Source organism: Camelina sativa, chromosome 7 (genome assembly GCF_030686135.1).
Source record: "Camelina sativa cultivar CO46 ecotype springtype chromosome 7, ASM3068613v1".
Taxonomy (NCBI): Eukaryota; Viridiplantae; Streptophyta; class Magnoliopsida; order Brassicales; family Brassicaceae; genus Camelina; species Camelina sativa.
In genome coordinates, this window is record NC_141886.1 from 7,269,547 (window position 1) to 7,288,920 (window position 19,374).

Below are 19,374 nucleotides of genomic sequence, written 5' to 3' on the forward strand. Positions count from 1 at the left end.
AGTGGTGTAATCCACTCATGTCAATGGAGGTATGGATTGTGAAGTCATATGTCATGTTTTTTAGTCTGTGTTGTAACTTGTAAGATGGGTTGTGTTTGCTCCATTTGTTTTTTATAATATAAAGAAATTCTTTGGTCCGGCTTTCACTTACCAAGTCTTCCACCCCCTCAATATATCATAAATAAATCGGCCAAATGTCTCGAGATTTAGATAATCATATATAGCAACATAAAAATAAATGCATTGTTAACTGACTTGAGCAGATAAAAATATTTTCTTAATATTATTACTCCCTCCGTTTCAAAATATAATTTGTTTTAGAGAAATTTTTTGTTTCATAATATAAAATGTTTTCAAGTTTCTATGCAACTTTTAGATTAGTTTAGTGTTTTATATTATGCAATATTGTTTTTGATTGGTTGAACTTGTTAAAAGTATAGACTTCTTAATCTGCGTGTTTTAGTTAAAACATCCTATATTTTAAAACGGAAAAAGTATTATTTTGGTTTGATATCAAAAAAATTAGCCAAAGGTGTTAAACCAATCCCAACCGATATCAAACACAATAAATCATCTGTTTAATAAAAGAAATAATTATGAGTGATGATATAATGTTAGATTCTACTAGTATGAATGATATATATATATATATATATATATATATAAAAAAAACAATTTGTAACAAGCTGAAAAAACTGTCCAAAGAAACACAAAGTAAACAATAGTAAAAAAAGAAACTTATATGCTAATTGCTAACCCTTTCTATATACTTTTTTTAAGATAAATTTCGCTTTCGTGCCTTCTATATATGAGAATAATCTAGCCTGTTGAATAAATGCATTGAAAAGGCAAAATATCATCAATTATTTTTTATCCAAAAAATAATTAAAAAATCAGTTATATATTTATATTTAAAATGACGACATAGTATATTTATTTGGGTTTTTCTTTAAAAAAAAGTATATTCATTTGGATTTGTTTAAAAAAAAAGAGTATATTCATTTAGATTTTTCTTTAAAATAGGTATATTTATTTGGGTGGGAATAAAAACCACTTGAATTGGTAAAATAAGCCGTTGACTCAAGAAAAGAATAGAATTTACAACGAAACACAATGATTATGAATTTAGGAATGCTATTTTGATGATTTGGAGCAAATCATGTTAATACTAATAGGTATGATATACTGACGCCCAAACTATGCCTTTTTAAGGGTAAAAAAAACTGTCAAAAAGAAAAAGAAAAAGTTCATTTGGTACGTAAGTAAGTTGAAACCAACGTCATTGGTGGTAGAAGATAACATTAAAAGTTTCCTTAACTCACAGAGTCATATATATGTTGAGTCATTTGGTTTCCATTTAAAAAAATCATTGATCTATTTGAAACTAAGGTATTAGAAATATTGTCAAGACAACTCACAGATTACGATCAATTCAAAATATTCATATCTCCTCCCTCTGTCTCTCTCTCTACATAGACAATGGAAAATGTTTTTTTTTTTAAGTGAGACAAAGAGATATTATTAACAAAAAGTAGGAAACAAACAAAAAAAACCTTTGGATTTGTTTTCTGATAATTTCTTAAACCTTTGGATTTGTTTGCAAAAAAGAAAAAAAAAACGCTTTGAATTCTTCTTCTCTTAATAAATCTCCCAACAGCTTCAATCCAATATCCCAAAACCTCTTATAAATATTCTGCGAATCCTACCAACCAAACAAACGACAAAAAAACAAAATCCTATTCTTATTTTTTTACCACTCAAATCAATCATTTCCATATAATAAGAATAATAGAAACCAAATAAAAGAATAATGGTTTCCTCAGATTCTATATCTGCCTCTCTTGCACCGTACTTACTCTCAGTATTTCTTCTATACCTTCTCCTCGAGCAACTCTCTTACCTTGTCAAGAAACGTAACCTCCCTGGCCCTCTCTTCGTCACTCCCATCATTGGAAACGTCGTTGCACTCCTCCGTGACCCTACTTCCTTCTGGTACAAGCAATCTGTGATGGCGGACACTCCTGTTGGCCTTTCCGCCAACTACCTCATTGGAAAATTCATCATCTACATCAAAGACGCAGAGCTTTCCAATAAAATCTTCTCCAACATTCGTCCCAATGCGTTCCACCTTGTTGGACATCCGTTTGGCAAGAAGCTTTTTGGTGATTATAGCCTTATCTACATGTTCGGTGAGGATCACAAATCTGTTCGCCGTCATTTAGCTCCTAACTTCACCCCCAAGGCACTCTCTATCTATTCTACCCTCCAACAATTAGTTATCCTCCGTCATCTACGGCAGTGGGAGGAAAGTTTTTCCGGCAAGTCTCGGGCAGTGTCATTGCGAGAACTCATACGCGAACTCAACCTCGAGACTTCTCAAACGGTTTTCGTTGGACCATACCTTGACAAGGAAGCTAGGAACAGGTTTCGTACTGATTACAATATGTTCAATCTCGGAACAATGGCACTGCCAATCAACCTCCCTGGCTTCACGTTCGGTGAGGCTCGCCAGGCAGTAATTAGCCTAGCGGAGACACTTGCTGTTTGCGCGGGAAAATCAAAAATAAAGATGGCGGCAGGGGAGGAGCCAACATGCCTAATTGATTTCTGGATGTATTCGATCAACCAGCAGATTCTGCCGCCTCCACACTCGGAAGACAAAGAGATAAGTTGTTTGCTCGTCGATTTTTTGTTTGCCGCGCAAGACGCGTCCACATCATCACTCCTTTGGGCAGTGGTGCTCCTTGAGTCAGAGCCAGAAGTGGTAAGAAGAGTTAGGGAGGAAGTTGCAAGGATTTGGTTGCCTGAGTCCAACGCGTTGATAACACCGGATCAGCTCGCGGAGATGAAGTACACGCGGTCTGTGGCTCGTGAGGTTCTTAGATACCGACCACCAGCAAGTATGGTTCCACACGTTGCTCTTGGTGACTTCCCTCTCACGGAATCGTACACAATCCCTAAAGGTACAATTGTTTTTCCTTCCGTGTTCGACGCCGCGTTTCAAGGGTTTACTGAACCAGACCGGTTTGATCCTGACCGGTTTAGTGAGACAAGGAAAGAGGATCATGTGTTCAAACGCAATTTCCTAATTTTTGGATTGGGCTCGCACCAGTGCGTTGGCCAGCGGTATGCGCTGACTCACCTCGTGCTCTTCATTGCCATGTTCACGTCCGTGTTTGATTTCAAGAGGGTCCGATCGGATGGCTGCGATGATATTGTGTATTGCCCCACGATGTCCCCCAAGGACGGGTGCACGGTGTTCTTGTCTAGCCGGACCGGTGCCACTCCTTGAATTGATCTGATAAAATTCATCGTCAGTGTATATTTTTTAATCACTTTTCATGATGTGCTCTAAGTGTTAAATTCGAGAGGAGATCGATGTCATAGCTTTCCCATGTCTTCACCATATTTGTGTTGTTATATATATATATATTTTGTCTGGGTGCCGATGATGTTATATAATTTGTTGCATATATTAATTTTTTTATTATTATTTGCTCACCAGTCACATGAAGCATTTTGAATAACATTCACCTCTATATCAAGTGACTTGAGATCCGAGCATCCTGGATTTTTTGGTCGATCTTCCGAGAATCAAATATATTGATCAAAGATAAATATGCTTGTTTTATAATTATATTAGATGAGGATCTGCCCGATGTGCGAGTTTAAAATTTTATAAATTAAATTAAATTTAATAAAAATATATGAAAATTTGTTATATGTTATTTATAAATTTTATTTTTGTTATAATACACTGATTTATATCCTATTTTTTTGTCAAGCATTTTCATTAAATGAAATCATATTACATGGTTGAGAGACATTAAAGCCTCTTTAGCTACCAAGTCCGCTTTCGAATTGTTCTCTCGTTTTACAAAGATGAAATTGCAAGTAGAGAAAGATAGAGATAATTGAAGGATGTCGTGTAGAATCCCATGGAGTTCCTTCGGTGGAAGCTCCCACTTGATTGCTCTGATCAACTGCTGTGAATCTGAAGCAAAAATAATCTTTTGAAACCCAAGATCTAAGGCTTAATGAAGAGCCGTCCTCATCGCCAGTGCCTCTGCAACCAGAGGCGAACTGACTTTCTCTGCCGTGGATCGACCTTGTTGTTCCGGGAAAGGGAATTGTTCTTCGAAGATCCAGCCTAAACCCGCTTGTTTGGTATCCTCCCTCCAGGCTGCATCTGAGGAACACCGTACTGTATCAGCTTTCCGTTCCTGTATCATCTCAGATCGAGGTAAATGGGTAGATGTTTTCGCTGAGATCTGATTAGCGTTCCACTCTTTTGCCTGAAGTATAGCTTGTGTCATTACTTCAGTACTAGCCATCTGTTTGTTCTCAAAAATCTTTTTGTTTCGATTTGTCCATAGGGTCCAGATAATCCAGGGAAAAAGGGGTCCTTGACTGAGTCCCACTGGGGGAAGACAAATCGATTGTAGTAGACGTTCAAATCCCGCTTGAATGGATGGTATCTGGGGAGAACCAACAGAGGCCTTGAAAGGGGCCAGATCCCACACCTTCACGGCAAAGGGGCATAGAAAGAGGAGGTGTACCCCAGTCTCTTCGTTTCCACTGTGAGGGCAGTTCGCTGTCGGATTAATACCACACTCTTGTAAGTTACTTCCTACCGGAATGGCATTGTGCAGAGCTTTCCATAAAAAGAATTTGATCTCTGGTGCACATTGTAGGTTCCAGAGCCCTGTGATCCAGTTAAAGTTGTGCAGTCCAGGTGACTGTGTGTTAGTTGGACCCTTTGATCTTACTACTTCCTGGTACCCTGTTTTGATGTTGTATTCTCCATCCTTAGCGGGTAGCCAGGTCAATTTTTCCTTTGCCCCGAGTTTGCTTGGTCGCAGAGCTAATATCTCTTGTTCATACATGGGTAAGATATCCCAAATCTTCTCCTTATTCCATTCTTTGGTTGTAGGAAAAATTAAATCTTCCACTAACAAGTTTTGGGATTCCTTTGTTGGTGGTCCTACCGGAGTGATAGGGGTTGAGAGTGATAGCCATGGGGACGACCAGATTTTCGTGTTCCCTCCGGTTCCAATTGCCACTCCCAGTTGTGATTTCAGCAAGTCTCTACCGACACACACGCCTCTCCATCCATGAGATGCAGTAGAGGACACTTTTCACACCAAAAATGGTATGGTGGAACAGTATTTTCCGATAAGTACCCGTGCCAATAGACAAGAGGGGTTATTGAGTATCCGCCAGCTCACCTTTGCAAGGAGGGCGTTGTTGAATCCGGTAATATCCTTGAAGCCTAGACCTCCCTCCCTTTTTCTTTTTGCCATTTTAGACCAAGCTATCCAAGACATCCGTTTTTTCTCCTCAGATGAGTCCCACCAGAATCGAGTTAAAGCAGACTGAATTCTTTTGCACAGTGATACTGGGAGCTTGAAACAAGACATTGTGTATGTTGGCATAGCAGACAAAACTGACTTAAGCATGATTGCTTTGCCAGCCGTAGATAGGAATCAAGAGGAGAAACTGCGGGCTTTCTGGTTTATACGATCTATGATTTGATTGAACAGATCTCTCTTCTTTTTTTTCCGAACATCTCTGGTAAGCCTAAATATTTCCCAAGGCCTCCAACTCTTTGGATCACGAGGATTTCTTGTGCCACAGTTTTGATATGTTCCTCTGTTTTTGAAGAGAAGGTGATCGCCGATTTGGCTTTGTTTATCATTTGTCCCGATGCTGTTTCATACTTTTTGAGGATCTCCAGTAGTGTGTGACAACTTTGCGTGTCTGATCTGCAGAAAAACATTGTGTCATCTGCGAACAGGAGATGGTTGAGTCGAGGGCTTCCCTGTGCTACTCTGAGGCCAAGTAAGGATCCCTTCTCTTGAGCTTTAGTGCAAAGGCCTGATAAAACCTCGCTGCAAAGGATGAATAGATAAGGGGACAGAGGATCCCCTTGTCTGATTCCTCTTTGCGGTACTACAGCTCCATGAGATGATCCGTTTAGGAGAAAAGAATAGGATACAATAGAAATGCATTGCATGATCCATCAGACCCATATTTGGTGAAACCCCATCCTTTCGAATACCATTTGAATAAATTTCCATTCGAGGCGGTCATACGCCTTGCTCATATCAGTTTTGACGGCCATGTAGCACCTTTTTGTAGCTCATGATGTTTTGAGATAAAGCAGGGCTTCATGAGGGATACGGAAGTTATCAGTGATAGATCTTTTTGGGACAAAAGCAGACTGGGTTTCCGATATGATCTCCTGAAGCACCGGTTGTAGTATCCTAGAAAGGAGCTTTGAGATAATCTTGTAGTATACGGTGCAAAAGGCAATAGGCCTGTAATCTGTCATCTTCTGTGGGGGGCTGAACCTTTGGAATTAGCCTGATGTGGGTTTTGTTGTCGCTTTGCTGTAGGTGAGCCGAGGAGAAGAAAGACTGTACTTCGAGGATAATATGAGGACCAACGGTTTCACAGTTTGACTGGAAAAAGCTTGCCGAAAATCCATCAGGGCCTGGTGCTTTATCAGTGTGGATAGAAAAGCATGCCCTCTTGATCTCCTCGGGTGATGGCTGCATTATAAGTCTCTGATTTGTCTCATCATTGATGCAGGGGGAGATAGCCTCTTCAATGATTCTTTGTCTTTCTCCACTTTGGGAGGTGAACAGGTCTGTGAAGTAATCAGATATAACCCTGAGTATGTCCTTTTCTTTAAAAACAGGTTCTCCACTACTATTTTCTACCACTGAGAATTTATTTACTGTTGCTCGACCCCTAGTGATAGAGTGGAAGTAACTCGTGTTTTTATCTCCTAATCCTAACCACAACTGTCGACTTCGTTGTTTCCAATACTCCTCCTCAGCTTTATAGGCTAATAACAGGTGGTCGTTAAGAGATAGGATTACATTTTGATCTTGGTCCTGACTGGACATCGCCTCATCTAGGTTATCTTTATACTCCTCAATGAGTTTCTTACTACTTTGGTATTTATTCTTTCTCTAGGCTATAATCTTTGTTCGGAACCGTTTAATCTTTTCCTCCACCAGTTCTTCAGAATCAAAGTTCCAGGCGTCTGTAACAAGATTTTTCACTTCTTCGATCTCCTTTAAACGCCTGTCATACCTGAATACTCCTTTTCTCTTTTTCTTTGTCAGGTCCAGGTGGGTAAGTAGGGGTCTGTGGTTGGATCCTTCATACTTCATATATTCACATCTGCTGAAAGGATATACCTCAGCCCACATGGTGTTAGACATTGCCCTGTCCAGTCTGCAATGGATCAGGTGATCATGTCTTTTGCCTCTCCAGGATAAGAAGTTACCAGAATGTCTTAGGTCGAAGAGATCGCACTCGGCCATAAAAGATCTGATATCCACAAAGAGCCTTCGTGTCTTGGTGGACCACCTTGTTTTTCGGATGCATCAATGATGTCGTTGAAATCGCCCGTAAGGAACCAAGGTGACTCTCTATTCTTTCCAAGTTCCGTTAGCTGCTCCCAAATAAGTTTTCTTTTGGCTCTTTCAGGCTCTCCATACAAGAAGGTTGCATAAAAAGATTTTCCTTCTGCTTTAATTTGTGTGTCGATGAAGCTTGAGCAGCTGTAGAGTATTAAGAGCTCAATTTCCAGTTTCCAAGAATAACGCAAGACCACCACCTCCAGGACTGTGCGGTGGAACCAAGTGAGTACCGGGATATTGTAACCAGTTCAGGGATTTTTTTACATTTTCATCAGAATTTTTTGTTTCCATGATGAAAATGATTTCAGGGGAGATCTTCGAGTAGATCTCATGGAGACGATGGCCTGTTATGGGGTTCCCCAACCCACAACAGTTCCAGCTCAAAATCTTTAAGGAAACGGAGGTGGTGGATTGTAAAAATCCACTTTTTTTCTAACCATGGCAGGTATTATCTTGGATTTTGGGGCCACTGGTCTTGATATTGTGCGATTTCCTCCCTCAGCTGATATTGTTCCTTGTTTTGTTTGAGCTTTTCCTGTCGTCCCACTGCTCTCTCCTCGGGTATGAGAGTTCTTTCCAGAAGTATCCTTCCTTATCGGTGAGTTTTGTATTCTACAGATAGTTCTCTTACTTGATTTGGCTCCAGAGAGTCTCAGGGGACTACTATTAATCGGTTTTGGCAGTGGCGGTCTGCCTCGTTTCTTTTTTCCAGCTGTCTCCTTGGCGCCATGAGGTTTGGGTAGGGGAATGTTCAACTCAGGATTCTTAGTCGGGTTAGATATTGGAGTTTCCTCTATCGGGTCCTGTTTCACAATGTTTTCTTGTTGCGCTGCCTCTATTATACGACTTGCCGTTTCCACAGTTAATCCCTTTGCTTCTCCTTGTATAACCCTACATTTCCTTGCAGCACTTTCCCTAGGATCTGAGCAGCTTATGTTTTGGACTGTTACGTCTCTAAGTTCCTCCATAACTTCTTCAGTGGTTGGAATTAGGATCAATGGTGGAGGTGTAACTTCTGCTGAGGATTGAGATCTTTCAAGTGGAGGCCTTCTAGTTTGGGAATTCTCAGAGCTTCCATGTCGGGGGGGGGGGGGGGGGGCTTCTCTGTCTCATTTTGTCTCTCCACTGTAAGTGATCAGACTGATGTTTGATGGATCGATTAGGGAAAGCTCTGTTTGGTGTTTCCCTTGGTGAGTTTACATGGCCTGAGTGAGAGTTTCGGCTGTTTTGGGATCTATGTCCTGAGTAAGAGTGGCTTTGGGGGTGAGACCTTCGTACCCATTCTCTTTCTTGGCTCCTCTCCGAAGAAGCATATCAGAGCTCTTGCAGATTGTGTGTCGGGTTCCCATTTCTTGTTTGCCATGGAGAGCTTCTCTGGTTGTGGCTGGTTCTTAGTGAGGATTCGCTATCAGCTCCATGATGTTGCCAGTTTTCGGGGCAGTAAAGTTATCCTGGGGGAGGTAGTAGTTTATTCTACCCGAGGTTTGAGAACAAGGGAAGGGTATCCTTGACGTGACTCTCAGACTTTTGCTCCTCAATTTGCAGACCAGGGCAATGTTGCTTCTCGTGTGTCAGCCGATGACAGTGGAGACATTAGTTCTTGAGGTTCTTGTAAGACAGGGTAATCAGTGCCTCGCTCCCATCCGGGAGCTCTACAATAGTTTCTTTCGTGATTGGTTGTAAGCCATTTATCATGACTTTCATCTTTATCACTGCAGAGGTAATTTCTGTGTTCATAACCTTTCCCAGCTCGTCTCCAATAGATTGGAGCGTTTCGTGTTGCCAGTAGTGCTTCGTGATTGGTTATATCCATTTACAATTTTTTATGTATGTTACTATAAAAAGTGTATTCTTTTACACCTAAATATACTTTATGTTACAAATATATTTTTTATCACCAACTATTTTACTCTCACTTATGCATAGTTTTTTAATTACTAAAATTGTTGGCTCAAAAAACATTTTGAACAAAAAAAATATTACATAATATACTAATCAATGATGTATCATCACAATAATGTATGACCACCATGAAAAAAACCTCGGCTCCGTCCTCATCCCTTATGGAAAGAACTTTGCGTACAACCTCTTCCACCATAGAGAGAACCTTGGCTTCGCCTTCCTCCCATGGGGAGATAACCTTGCGTCCAACCTCCTCCACCTTCCTCCTTCAGGGAGATAACCTTGTGTCCAACCTTCTCCACCATAGAGAAAACCTCGGCTCTGCCCTCCTCCTGTGTGGAGAGAACATGTTCACGTCTTTTTGCTATCTCAAAACAGCTTGCTCTAACAACCCATGAAAGTAAAAACATTTTTCTTACATCACAAAATCTTTTGATAGTAACTAATGTTAAATTTTCCAATGATACATGGAAGTGTCTTAGACACACCATGATGTAGCCTCTGTCTCTGTAATGCCTCAACCGCCACCTTGCTTAGTGAGCCCATGTCCACTTTCAATCCATGGGCCCACCTTCCTAAGTGGGCCCTATATCTATTCTTGGCCCGTGGACCCACCCATATTCGATGGCCGGTTAGTTATGTATGAGTGGTTTTAAAAACTTGTTTATTGACCCTACAAATCAACAAATGATCTTTCTTGTATTTTGTCCTCACTCGCACAGTTCCAACAATCATGACCCTTGACCGGAAAAAGAAGTCTATTTTGGTAATATATGTGACCAAATCAATTCTTTTAAACCTTTCCGCAAACCAGGATGTCACAGTCTTTGAGCTCCTATGGATCTATCAACAACGATTTATGTTTTTCTAATCTATCTATCTATGTTTGTTGTAAGCTTGTGTTTGATTAGCCTATTTTATCTATCCATTAGGTTGATGAGCTTCTACTGGATATATTACTTTAGGATTGAATGAATAATGGTAACAATTATGTTTGCAAAAAAAAAAAAAGGATTTATGACCAACCAATCAAGGTTGAGAAATTGGAAGAAAATTAATTTGACATAATTAAAGAAACAATAGAAAATTATAAGTTGAAAATGTAATATATGAATCCCAAATAATTCAAAGTTGAAAATATAAATTAAATAAAATAATCTAAAAATACTACAATAAAATTTAAATTACAGTATTAAAAAAAGAAGACGCATATATTAATATTTTTTTAGGAAATTTTTTGGCTAAAAAATAAACAAAATTTACCTTCTCATTAAAAAAGTTCCCCAATTAAACAAAGTTGAAAGCAGTGTTTTTGAAGTGAGTATTTACAAAATTAGATCTATATTTATATAGAAGTGAGTATTTACAAAATTTAGAATTAATAATTAACTGTATATTTTACTTACTCACTTTTCCTATTTTTTATAGAATTAATAACTTAAAATTAGAAATAAGTAAATAATATTATAATTTCAAATTTTATGAATATATATATATATATATATAATCTCCTTATAATTATTGAAAAAAACTTTGTATTTTTTAATAAATTCAGTTAGGTTTGATAATTATCTTTTTACATTATTAATATTTTTAAAAACAAAATAAAATAAATTTTTTCCTATTAAATATTAACTTTTACACATGTTAAAATCTGAGATTGATAATTTGACACATGTCAAAATCTTGTTAATGACTAATTTTCAAAACCCAACTTTATATAATAAGATTAAGGGTTTTAGTATACTTTTTGCATGCTTTTCTTTTCTCTTGGGGGTAAACATATTGTATACATTAGAAATAATTGGTATGTATGCACGACGATTAATAGAATTTTAGACTATATTTAAGCATTGGAAATTGGAAAGCAGAGTTGGTAAAAATATGGTTTAAATGTCTGATCACTGAAATCAAGATGAATGTGTTACCCTATATGTCCGACTGATCCAGCTCATATCAAGTTCGAGACGACGGCCTATCTAAGGCGGCAAATGGTTGTTTAAAATTGAAAAAATAGGTTGAATAAAATTGGGTTAAATAATATTCAACTCATTCATCTCTAAAATAGTAGTTGAACAAGTTGAACATTATTGCTGAAGGATTAATTTATTTTTTCAACTTTTTAAGTTGAACGGGCTGAATAATTTTTTCCAACCTTTTCAATCTTTTCAATGCAAATGGTGAAAATTAGTTGAATAAATTTTTTCAATCTGTTCAATCTCTTCAACCGTGCAACTATTTGCACCCTAAGATTGTGCAGTTTTAATTAATATTAACTAAATTAACGAATTTTGATACCCTAAGTATTGTAATGCAAGAACTAGTATGTCCCAAAAAGTTAAAGTTACAATGACTGTGTATACATACTATCAAGTGTGAGTACATGTTCTACACATATGGCTCTATATATTCAAGTGGGCTTAAAAAGAAATCGAAGCTCATGATAAAATGTTTTGTCTTCTGGCGCCTCAAGTAGAGAAAAATATTTACCCTCGCATGGGATGACGATTGGGGAAATCGTGCGTCTTCGCGTCATGACACAAACAATCAATTTAACAAACACGTGATGGTCAAAGTGATCATGTCTTAAGTCTAGTCTCAGGAACAAGACAACAGTTCCTATACCACATTCCCTCTAATGGACATTGAGTGGCCTCCAAGATGATGAGACAAAAATCAAACTATCTCCCGTGTTCAATACAAACAAGAGCTTCCAATTTCCAAAACACACACATACAATGATATCGTTTTCCCAAACTCTTGTCTATTAAGGAGTTGTAATCGTTTTCCCAAACACACACAACAAAAAGAACTAGGTCACGGGTAGATGGGTTTAGTTTTGGGGGTTATAGATGCCCCCACGATATTAAATATTATGGGTTTTTTCGTTTCGTCTCCGCACGCGAAAGTGACAACAAAAAATGTTTTTAGCTGCTGAATTTAATCACCATCCAAAATTTTAAGCTGCAAAACACATTTTTTGCCATAGCGTCATGCTGTAGGTAATTGTGGCAACCAAACGAACAAGAATATTTATGTTTGCAGCAGCCGCAGGTAAATTACAAACTTTCTTTTTGGTATAAAAAATGGTGCCCTCTTTGGTCGTTTGTATCATTGTATGATATTCTTGGTTTCATAAACCTAGGAATTTCATCGAATGCCGTTGTTGCTTCTGTTCTTAATTCCCATAGAAGTCGATGCAACATTCTTGATCTTCCAAATAGGATTGTGGGTGAGATTTGAATAATCAGAGATATGGTTCGTTACCACGGAGACATGGTTACATATTCGACATGCTGGCCCTCAGGAAAAATGGTTATAGTTCTTTTCTAGTCGTGCCGTTGCCTCTTCCTAAAATTGATGTGGTAAATTCTCCCTTTTCATTATGTGCCCTAACTGTTATATATTGAACTTGAGAGGTGATGCCATTGTTTTGCCATCTCTACACTAAATTGATATTTTTTCCATGTATTACCAAATGTTTTTTGAGAAATACCTTAAAATAGCATTAAAACAAATTTTATGGACAGTTATAGCATACACTCCGTAAATTTTCAAAAATAACACTATTTAACACATTACAATATTTAAAATTAATATTTATAATTTATTTTTTTAGGTTTAGGTTCTCAATTTTATATTTATAATATAGTTTCGAGGGATAAGATTTTAGTATTTTGGATTTAGGATTTAATTTTGAAATATTAATTTTAAAATATAGTATTAATTTAAAATTTTTAAAAATGTCATGCCAAATTTAGAAAGGAAACTTTTTTTGGTGTTATTGTAAGAATCTCCCATAATTTTTACGTCCATCAAAATAGAATAAGGTACGTGCACGAAAAGCTAATTAAAACTTTTTGATCTGGATCGTGTCTTGAAAACACTATAATTTGTTTAGACTTTAGAGTAATCTTACCGGTGAATGACTATATTGAGTTTCTTTAAACTATATTTTAATATTTTTAAAAGTAATTGACCGCTAACAAAAGTTTCTTATTTCTCTCATGATTTTCATTTAAAAAAAAAAAAAGAAACTGTATGACTTCGTCAAGTAATTTGCAAACAGATTCAATCCAATTCCACAAAACGTCATAGAAAATTTGGTCAAGTAATTAATAGGCTCATTAGCAATTTGCAAACAGATTCAATCCAATTCCACAAAACGTCACAGAAAATTTGGGTGGGAACACAACCGAGAAATGGATACAAAATCATTAGGCAAATGTCCTAATCAAACAAAAAACCAACAATGAAATTTAGAAAATTAATAATTATGATTGATGAATTTGAACTAGATTCAATTATAAAAATAATTAAATAAAAGTTTATGCTTCTAAAACAAGTAAACATTAAAAAATTATATAGTCAGAAAATAAATAATAAATAATAGTTAGAAAAGAAAAGTATAGTGTAATCATTTGTACTGTGTAGAAAATAATAATACGTCAATGTTTTGCTTTCAATCGTGCCCCTAACGATCAAACTAGCAAAAATAACATTTTAGTGATGACATATTATATAATACTTATTTGGATAGCTACAAGAATCACGTGGAATGCGCTATACATTAATACATTATCTGAACAATCATTATCATTATCTACATTAATATCTTTGTAGTATATTTTTCAAAAAAAAAACTGTTTAGTATAAATTTACAGATATTAGTAAAATAAATTAAACACATTAAAGGTAAAACTGAAAATGAAACAAAAACCTAAATTTTTTTTTCAAAAGTAAATTAGTAGATTTAGGGGTGGACGTTCGGGTTCGGATCATGTATTTTGGTAAAAGGGTCCTAGACCTATTCTAATATTTCTAATATTCAAATCGGATTTCAGATAAACACCCATTAAATTTGGGTCGGATTCAGGTTTTATCCAATACCCAAAATATACTTCAGATTTGGGTTTGATTATTTACATTTTAAGCTTAAAAAAATACTCGAATTTCAAATATATCTAAATTCAAATCTGTTCAACTCTGATATTAGAGGTGATAGAAAATGTATGACAAACATGTTTTTTCTTGAAAATATTCTATTTGTTTTGCATATTTTTTTTTATGTTTTTAATATGTAGAAACAATATTTTGGTATCTAGAGTTCATAAGTACGAATAAAAAAATCCAATTAAGTTTCTACAAATCAAGTAAAATCTCTCATATCTATTTTTTTTAAAGGAAGTTGTACATAGTATTATATAAATATTGGAGGTTTTGGTATTAGTTAAAGAGATTAAAGTGGCAAAATGGTTATAATGCACCAACTAAATTAAATGCTTTAGGTGATGGGTTCTAATCACACTAATAACTATTTTGCACTCTGTTTGTATATGTTCGGGTTAATTCGGGTATCCGTTCGGGTATCAGATAATACCCGATCTCAATAAATCCTAAACCCATTCGGGTATTTTAAAATTTTAGATACGGATTCGGATCGAATTTTTGGATTCGGTTATTTTGTCCAAGCCTAAATAGATTAGTAAATTAGTAGGGTCAACTAAGATCTTGTCCCTTTAATTGGATTTTCTTTTGGGTTTTCGATTCAAAAGTAAATTAGTAGATCTGATCATTAGGAGTTAATTGCTTTTAAAGGATCATCTAAGATTGTGTTCTCAGCTAACTAAATCCGTTATTTCGAAGAGCTTCAAAAAACTTTTACTCTATGGTATTTTCAACAAAAAAAAATGACATGAAATTTTGAATGTTTTGTTTTTGCTGTTTTAAGTATAATTTGTTAATATTTTGATAGATCTATTTTGTTTTAATATAAACAACAAGAAAGAACTGAGGAAAAATTATGAATCGTAAAAAAATAAAATAAATTGGCGGTTAAGTTTAGGGGGTGTTATTGGATGGAGGTTATTATGGATTTGAATTATTAGTGGATTTTAAAGTTCAATAGTTTTCTAATGCATTAGACGAGGATTTGATATCATTAATAAGTGGATTTGAAAAGCATAACTGATGGATTTGAAAGTCATTACTAGTAGACTTTTTTTTTCTTTTAAGTTAAATAAAAAATGAAATAAACTATCCATAAATTGTGTTGTAGACTTATAAAATAAACTACCCATAAAACTAATGTCAGAATTAAATAACTTCAGTTACTATAATGTTAAAATTTGTGTTTTGCACCTCCCACAAAATGAATCAATTAGAAAATCTTCTAGAACCTGCTAATTGGAAAGAGATATTAGTAAATCAGGAGAGATAATGATATAGCTCATCAACAGGAATACATGCACATCATACAATGTTATTTCTTCAAACAAAATAATTCAGAATGCTTTCATATTCTCTCGTCTGAGAATTAAAGTAGGAAGACAAGTTTCAAGTTTGCTAAGTAACACAAAACCACCACAGATAGTACTACGACACCTCTTACAATGATGCATCTAAAAGAAGAAAAAGCAAAACCTAATGAGAACCACAAGATATATGGCTAAACAAAACGATCTACACAATAGTAACAGTGTATGGGTTTTGCCAGTTGTTCTGGGAGACAAGAAACCAGAAAGATAGAATCTCATAGACAGCTAATTATAATGTTAAATGTCAAACACAACTACAGCTGCTCTTATCCTTGGCAGTAGTTCAGGAGAGGCTGAGTGAATCAAAAAAAGGTAAGCCTCGTCTGATATCTGAAATAGTACCCAAATTGGTGTTTTTGTCAACTGTTTGAGCAGTACCATGTTGCTCACCAACACTCAAGAGTTTGGAACCATACTGAATAGCTTTGCATATCTTATCTATATCCTTAGCTTTGTTCAAATATAGGATATAAGAGCAAGCTCGACTTTGGACAAATCAAATGTAGTCATGCTTTCTCTATAAAACAACACAGAAGCCAAGATTCAACACACTTAACTTGAGCTCAAAATATACTATGAAACAAAATCAAGAAACATAGTCCATAACAGAGACATATGGATGGATCCTTTATGTTCCCTAGTCCTAAATTAAACCTAGAAAACGTTAGAGATATAGCAAAAGTTCACCCTTTAAATGCAAACCACGTTTGATTAATGAAAAGCATAGGAAAAATGTTAGCTTTTATCAAATTCAAGCCAAAATATAAATATCTAGATTCAATAGGAAAAAAATTAGAATCCCAAATCCAATTTTACAGTATTACACATTCAAATCATCAAACATGTCAGATTATTTTTAAATCATACCTTAAAATTGTTGGATAATGGCACAACCATTGTCAACGATCTGAAAGTAGCCTTTGCCGTAGGCTCAGAGTCAGAGGTTGATCTCGAAAATGGAGGCTAGACTGTTCCCCAAAAGCTTCTAGAATAGCCGTGGAGAGGTATAAGATGACTTGACGGAGCAAATTCTAGTAGCTCATGGAGACGAATCTGCTTGTATTTCTTTCATTGATTTTGAGAGAGAAGAGATATGGAATACTTGAGAAGAATGCCGGATTGAGTTTGTTCACGTTTTTTTTTTCTTTTTTTTTTTTTTGGCAAACAAGAAACTTCATTAAATAATTAGGTTTCAATACAAATGGAAATTAAAGCGTTCTTCGCGAGAGCATCAGCCTGGCGATTGAAATTTCTAGAAACATAAGAGAAACTACAGAAATCGAATTGAGATACAAGAGTTTGGGTGTCCGCTTCTAGAATCCCACGAAGTTCCTTTGGAGAGGACTTCCGATTGAGGGCTTGGACAAGCGTCTGCGAGTCTGAAGCGAAAGAAACTTTTTTGAAGCCCGATTCAATGGCAACTCCCATCGCTGTGAGAGTTGCTATTGCTTCGGCCATCAGAGGGGATCGGGTGTTTAACGTCTTTGTTTTTCCTATTATCTTTGTTTATTTTTTAAAAAATGATTTGAGACATCATATAGTACATAAACTTAATAAAAAGTTTATTTTTTTGAATACTTTATGATTTTTTTTAAAAACGAACATGTATTACTCAATTAGTGAAAAACAATTTAATATGTTTAACGTCTCACATCAGCTAAATAAATTAAACCAAAATGAATTGAAATCAAAATAAGCATGAAACTTAACTTAATAAGCATCCAAATTTTAAAGTCCATATCCAGATTAATTATATTCTTTAGTTGAACCGTTTAATTATATCATATATAATCAAATTTTTTTTTTTAAAAAATATATATATTTAAATTTAATAAAATTTAATACATTGTTAATATATAAACTTATAAAAATTTTATAATTTAAGTATCACAGATGGGTTTGGATCGATATTTTTTTTAAATGCTGATTTGAGTTTTTGATAAATACTAACATACATTACTCAATTAGTAAAGAAAAAGGTGTGTTCAACTTCTCATATCGTCTTAAAATTAAAGAAATGATCCAAAGCTATATTATTAATAAGATCAAAATGAATCCAATTTCGAAGCATGAGTGATGCAATATTGGAAGCACTCCAAACTTTAGATGACTTGATGATCAAGAGATTCCAAACTTACCTCGCAGAAGGTGAAAGAACGAGAAGGTGGAGATCAAACACGATGGCGGTCACTTCTCTCAAGTGAGATCGATTCAAATGGAAATGATGGATAGGGGGTGACTGACTCGCTCAATGAGTAACGAACAAGAATGTTTGAACCACTCAAACAAACTTAACCAGCTGGTTCTAAAGCATTAAGTGAATACAAAAAAAAAACGAAAAAACAAGACAATACAAAAACTCAAAACTTTGTAAAGAAACAATACTTTCTATTAACTTTCAATATTCAAGGGTGCCTTACTTGCAAGTTGATCTCTTTTGGTTTATATGGTAAGTAGTGATTCTGCAGGTTCTTATGTGGTAAGGTGTACCAAAGTTCTTGTGGTACATATCTTGTTTGGTCTAGATGTTCTCCTAGTTTCCATAAATTAGCCAACACATATCGCCTTATAGTCAAAAGAGTAAAGCTTGAGATATGAAACACTACCCAAGTGACAACTGACAAATGCCAGCAAATAGGCTCTTAAGAGCCACTTCTTTTCTTTCATTTCGAGAGATTGAAATCGCCAAGCAGACATACTGGCAAAAGACGCTCTAATGTCTTTGTGTATTGAACCCTAGTATCTTAAATGAAATATCCGTTTGCCCAAAAAAGAAGAGTCGTATGGGCTATAATTCGTTTTTTCTATTTAACCTGAAAATGGAATCGGGTCTAGGCTCGTATATTTTCCTCTATTTCTTTTAAAAGTTTAAGAGATTATTAAGCTAATCTACATTCTTGTAAATTATTAACATCAAACTAAAACTATTCAAGGTTTTATAATTATTTTACAAAAATTTTATCCAATTCAGTTTTCCTGCTAACAATTACTTGCATGAGTAATTTTGTTATTCCGCTATTTATACATCTAACATACCAAGTACCAAGCAAGCCTTAACCATCATATAAAATTAGTGAATTTAGACTTTTGATGATTTAGAGCAAATCAAATTGATAGGTATATTATATATGGATCATTTTCTTTGTGTCGGACGTCCCATCAATCAGTTCAAAATGAAAATTTTCCAAATATGTGAGTTCGCCTGAACTTTCCAAAAAATAAAACTTACAACGAAACACAATTATTTATGAGTTTAGGAAGAAATCAGATTAATACTAATAGGTATTATATATTGGCAGCCAAACTATGCCTTTTAAGGTAAAAGAAACTGTCAAACGAAAAGGTCATTTGGTACGTAGTTCAAACCAAAGTCATTGGTAAAGCCGTAACGACAACATCAAAATATTGTCAAGAAAACTCACAAATCACGATCAGTTAAATCTCTTTCTCTCTCTCTCTCTCTCTCTCTCTCTCTCTAGACAATGACATGAAGAAGTAAAAAAACAGAGGAGAAACAGAAAAGACCTTTTGATTTCTTCTTATCTTAATAAATTTGCGAACAGCTACCACCCAAAATCTCTTATAAATATTCGGAGAACCTACCAAACAAAGAACGACAAAAAGCAAAATCCTCTTCTTCTTGTTTACCATATATACACAAAAGAACAAAACTCAAATCCAAACCAATAAGATACTTTTTTATTACAAACCAAAGAATA

At 35.4% G+C, this 19,374-nt stretch overlaps 2 pseudogenes across 1 annotated transcript; one reads left to right on the forward strand and one right to left on the reverse strand.

Moving 5' to 3' along the window:
• Nucleotides 1-1,810: 1,810 nt before the first annotated feature.
• LOC104700630 (cytochrome P450 710A3 pseudogene) lies at nucleotides 1,811-3,462 on the forward strand (annotated as a pseudogene). The gene has a single exon (XR_015562807.1). The product of XR_015562807.1 is annotated as a cytochrome P450 710A3 pseudogene (transcript).
• A 341-nt stretch (nucleotides 3,463-3,803) lies between these two features.
• Nucleotides 3,804-7,337, reverse strand: LOC109125409 (uncharacterized; annotated as a pseudogene).
• Between the last annotated feature and the right edge of the window lie 12,037 nt (nucleotides 7,338-19,374).